We start from the raw sequence: 6,182 nt of genomic DNA, 5'->3' as shown, positions 1-6,182 counted from the left end.
GTTCAATGGTGGAGTACCGTACATTAGAGTATCAGCTAAAGAAGTATGTCTTCATTTTGTAAAAACGGAAAGCATTTTGACAAAACACGAAACGCTAGGGTTTCCAAGCACAGTAATAACACGTGTTTTTCAAAAAGAATTTTAATAAAACACACCATTTTGTTTTAGGGGAAAAAAATAGTTACACAGGCGCTCTGTAAAAGCCTATTTACTAAGCAACGAGCATTATTGCTAGCCCTGTTCATCATGCTTTACAGGTTCTTTAATAATAACTCATGAATAATATTCACCAACAAAAGGCCTATTTTGCCGGTGCCGCAACTAGGTTCATTTCCACTTTTCACCACAGCGTGCTCCCCTGTCTGCTGGCCAAAAGCTATGGTATAACGTCTGAGGATCAGTTAAAATTTTACTCCAAGTGGTTCGGCTGGCTATTACAGTGTTGATAAGTATCCCTATTAATAAATTACCGACAAGAGCAATATGTGACAGACCAGTGAGTTGACAAGCTACCATGGCATGTATGATCCAGTGAGGCATTTAGAACTGTTCGGGGCAAACAAGGAACCAGCAGGCAGGCAACTTTGCCTTGAGCTGTTGAGCAGCTTCGCAATCTTGCCCGATGACAACGAGTATTTGGTCCTGGATGTGGACCCATCACATTCAATATAGTTACAAGTGTACTATGCTACACTGTACACAAATTTACTGTATATTTTTTACAGGTCATTTATTCACAACTATTTTTGATTTTTCCAAAGGAAACGCAAACACCGGAAGTTAGACTAAAGTAGGCAAAAAATGGATTTTGGATCCCTGAGCCATTCCTGGGTTAAAGGCTGACCCGGAATATGTATCAATGATCCGGCACTCAGTCAAACTGACGTACACTCCGAAGAAAAATCAAACCTTATAACCATTTTTCGGGAACGTCCTAACCAAGTAATGGCTTAAGGCCCCTGGGACCCGGAAACCTGGTAAATGCAGACCCTTGAGCTTGTTTCTGCACAAATCGAATGTGAATATTTCTAGGTCCAATTCGTTAGCACACAAACTTATTAACCAAAGGCATTTCCTTATCCTAACTACTCCCCCTTCTCAAGTTCCCCAAAATGATCACCAAAGCTACTTTAGCAGACAATAATGATTATAAAACATTTCTACTTTAGCAGGAAGCCATTTGCAGTCTCTACACGTTACCTGGTATTTTGGCTCTCGTGAGCAAAGTTGTTTGTGCTTAAGCAGCTCTATGAAATTAGGCCATGTTTTCTGCAAAAGGGAAGCAGTTGCAACCGTCATTCATTTAATTGATAGACTGTCGCAGTAGCGGGGGATAATTCAACTGTTGGCATCACAGCTAGCTAGCCACACTCTCTTGACAAGTTTACCTTAAAGACACTGGACACTATTGTTAATATTGTCAAAGACCAGTCTTCTTACTTGGTGTATCTCAACATATGCACGACATAACGAACCTGTGAAAATTTGAGCTCAATATTGGTCGTCGAAGTTGCGAGATAATAATGAAAGAAAAAATACCCTTGTCACACGAAGTTGTGCGCTTTCAGATGCTTGATTTCGAGACCTCAAATTCTTATTCTGAGGTCTCGATATCAAATTCATGGAAAATTACTTCTTTCTCGAAAACTACGTCACTTCAGAGGGAGCCGTTTCGCACAATGTTTTATACTATCAACCTCTACCCATTACTCGTTACCAAGTAAGGTTTTATGCTAATAGTTATTTTGAGTAATTTCCAATAGTGTCCACTGCCTTTAAACTATGTATTTTATTTTCCAAACTTATTAATTCATATTTATCTCGCTCTAAGATCATACTGCTTTCGCAAAAAAACACCCCGGGTATGGTGTGGGAGTTATAATAAAAATTAAAATTAAAAGCATGAGCTGATTAATAATGACAGGTTTAAAAGCTTCAACTTCGTACGGTTACATCATGTATTCCCACTGACCTTTACAGCTTTTAATTAGAACACAATCTACTCTGTACGTACCGCTAGGAGCAATAACTCTGATTGAAGGCATGTTTATTCGTGACGTCACTTGTGGTTATATGGTACCGTGGCGAAAGTGACGCACAAAATAGTTTACTCCGAATTGTTATTGAAGAAATTTGTAATACGGACTCTAAACACGCAAGTTTGTTGAAGAAAACAATCTTTAAAGGTTTGGTAAAACAGATGTTGTTATAATTCCCAGGAGGAAATTTTGCGACAACACTCCATCACGGACAATACATATCAGTCTTTATGGTATTGTTATGTAATCCATTTTCACCAATCAACATATTTGTAGAATATGAAGAATATTGTATTGCGGACTATCAACAAGCATTAAAGACACTGGACATATGCGTATATGTGTATCTCAACATATGCGCACAAAAACAAACCTGTGAAAATTTGAACTCGCAGTTGCAAGATAATAATGGAAAAAGAAAACACCCTTGTTGCACAACTTGTGTGCTTTCAGATGACTTGAATTCAAAACCTCAGCTGGGGTCTCGAATTCAATTAAATTATTTTAGTGAGAGATTACTTCTTTCTCAAAAACTACGTTGCTTCAGAGGGAGCAGTTTCTCACAATGTTTATTACCATTAATTGCTCGTTATCAAGTAAGTTTTTACACTAACAATTGCTAACAATAGTGTCCAATACATTTTACGGAGAACAATCTTACAAGCTTGGCACAAACAAATTGCATTAAATCCCAAGGACACCTGCGACAGCTAGCAATCCATCAGCAATAATTATAAGTATTTCTGTTATTGTTATGTTATCCAATTATATCAATCAGCAGATTTGCGGTTTTTCATAAATGAGTGTTGTTTCATTGAAATCATGCCAGTGGGCAAGAAAAACATGTTTGTGTTCAGTGCGACGTCGTCCCTAGAGTTTTTACGCTAAACGAGAGGGCGCTATATCGATTACGTCTGAAAAGAGCGAACACAATTATTTATGTAAACAGATACTATGAGTTGTTATGCCCCAAAATTTGAATCTGAGCAGATTATTCTTCCAGCTTGGACGTAATAAATTCGCTCTGGATTTTCAGCGTTATCTGAAAACGTAACAAGTTAGTTTTGTCGAACTAATTAATAATACTTCACATCTAAATTGGATTTATACAATCGAACGGTGTCCCCCCCCCCCAAAAAAAAGGGTATAACACAGCACATATAACGTTTTCAGAACTTATTGGACCCATCGTATATGTTTTCTGCTCCTAAAAAATTAAATGACTTTTTGAAACGGTCCCCTTCTAATAAAATATATATATTTATAAATAAATACAACAAAATCACAGCAAAGAGCTTCTTCGATTCCTAATAAGGTAGAGGTTGCTCTTATCGCGTCTAGGTCTTGCAGCTATACACAAACAACCGATCAGGCAGTCTTCATCAGAAGTCCCAACGCTGCACACTAGATTGAATTAACTTTCTCTCGATTCTCAGGTGAGATTTTCTGTTTTTGTTGGCGAAAAACACAAATCGCCTCACGTCGAAAAAAACGTCAAATGTGACTCCGAATTAATCAAGGGGCTTGAGGACTTGGATTTATTTTTCTGTTTATGCGAAGTGGAGGTATCAGTTCCATTGTCAAATTAAATTTCTGACAATTCGGAAGCTTGTCAGGGGTAAGTTTTAAATGGGTGCGGTTTTGATTGAGGAGTAAAATGGCAATTTTGGTCACAGGCTTTTTGAGTAAGAGTTTGACTAATTGCATCTTGCTTTATGATGACGTGTAGTATTTCTTAGGAGAAAATCAAAAAGGCGTAGAGTTGAGTGTTCGACCGTCTGACAATGATACCCCCCCCCCCCAAAAAAAATGCATTTAATCGCAAGTAGTTTCAAGCTTTTTCACACGATTTAGCAAGGGTCCCTAGCTAGGTTGTAGCGAGGTTGTAAGTAATATTTGAAGGGAAGCTTTCCATTATCATTATCTTCAAACCCTGTAAGTTTAATGTAAATCTATGGACATTTTTGAAAAAGTATCCAAATCCTTAATTGCACTTAAATCGAACCTTAACAGACAGTCACTCTCTCCAGCAAAACAAGAAGCTTCTTTCGCCTTCTGAGAAAACCCAAGAAAGAGCATCTTAACCCTAATAAGAGGTGACGCAATAATGGTAGGAAGAAACAACCGCCTAATCACAAACGACAAAAGCACTACTACTCTGACAAATCTTGGAGACATCGTGGACCCATTGGGTTTGATTTATTCATGGACCCAGTTTTTTTAAGCAGTTGATGGAAGAATATAGAATTGAAAATGGCGGACGTACTTTGGGTTGGAATGAAACAGAGCACTGCCTGAACTGTTCACTTTGGGCTGATAAGGTCTTGCTCAATGCATCAACTCAATCAACGTTTTGAAGTCAAAACTACCTAAATTATCTAAAGACATCTTCATATAAAAATGATTTAAAGACACTGGACACTATTGGTAATTGTCAAAGACCAGTCTTCACAGTTGCTGTATCTCAACATATGCATAAAATAACAACCCTGTGAAAATTTCAGCTCAATCGGTCATCGAAGTTGCGAGATAAAAAGGAAAGAAAAAAAAACACCCTTGTCACACGAAGTTGTGTGCTTTCTATGCTTGATTTAGAGACCTCAAATTTGTGGAAAATTACTTCTTGCTCGAAAACTACATTACTTTAGAGGGAGCAGTTTCTCACAATGTTTCATACTACCAACCTCTCCCCATTACTCGTTACCAAGTAAGTTTTTATGCTAAAAAATATGTTGAGGAATTACCAGTAGTGCCCACTGCCTTTAATTGGGATCTTTTTCGGGAGGGGGGTAAGATAAATGACGAGGAATATATAGTTACAACTTGGAATTTATTAGATTATTTGTAAGGTTAAGCCTGATCAACGTTTTGCAAAAAGGAATTGAATGTTTACCCCACAAACTGATCTTGTATCCCCACTTCTATGGCAGTTATCTGTTGAATAATCTTTTTCATAGAACGTGTTTGGATGACGTTTTGAAATTCAATCTGTGATGAGGTACACAACAGAAGTATAAATCTTTGGTTGGAATGAAATTGTTCGCTTTGTATGGTCTAGCTCAATGCACAAATTCAATAAACGGTTGTGGAATTCAAAACTACATAAATAACCAAGAGACATCTTGTGTATAAAGGAAACAACTGGGGGGTTTTTGTAAGAAAAAAAAAACATGAGGAATCTATCATAACAACTTGGAAAAATTGCCCTTTCGGTCACTTTTTGTATTACAATACAAGATAAAGCCTGATCAATGTTTTGCAAAATGGATACCAAAGGGTATAATATTTTCCGAACCGGAGAAAAGGAATGTCGTTAGTAAACTGAACTTGTATCGGCATTTAGCGCCCGCTACGTTGAATATTATCTATCTAATGCCAACACGTGTTTGGATTTGGTTTTAAAAATCGATATTGTGATGACGTCAACAACAAATTAGTATAAAATAAACAAAGGTGGCGACCTTGCAAGTTTGCGATGGATGGAGTCGATCCAAAAAGCCCAATACCGTTTAGTGTTTAAAATGTACGGTTCATAGAGATACCACCGAGGGGTTTGGCATTAAAGTTTCTCCAATATGTCTTCAACTATGGCTTCGAGGTAAATTGGAGATTCGGTTTGGTGAAGATGACGTCACAATTGCACAAACAAATATACAAACTGCATCCTTTTCCCGGGTCCAGGAAGTTCAGCCGCTTATTACTAATTGCCTAAAGAGCCGGGAGGGCCCGTTTTTACGTCATAGCCTTTTACTACATGGGTTCTAACTGGTTCAGTGTTGTTGTTGGTATAATGGTATACGGTGATAATCAAAGAGTGTTTGTTTATAGATCTGTCCAAACATCAGGAAGGGTCTATATAGGAGTGGGTAAAATGTTTGGCTCGGGGGAAATGTCAGTGTTTGCTCCTGGGCGTAAACACTGGGAAGTGAACATTGACAATAAAGATTGATTCCTGTAAACATTTCCCGGAGTACACACGTAAGCTGCATGCTTACTATCGATATCACTTGATGTCTAAACCTCAATAAAGAATCATTAGATGCATTTCCGGATTTTTTTAGAGCATCTCTTCCTGATTAATATTGGCTGTTTTTCTCCCTTGTTCGACAGTGAACGTCAGACCAGACGTAAAGGGACAAGAAA

This window comes from Asterias rubens, chromosome 15 (assembly GCF_902459465.1).
Source record: "Asterias rubens chromosome 15, eAstRub1.3, whole genome shotgun sequence".
In the NCBI taxonomy this organism is placed as follows: domain Eukaryota; kingdom Metazoa; phylum Echinodermata; class Asteroidea; order Forcipulatida; family Asteriidae; genus Asterias; species Asterias rubens.
This window is presented reverse-complemented; position numbering follows the sequence as displayed.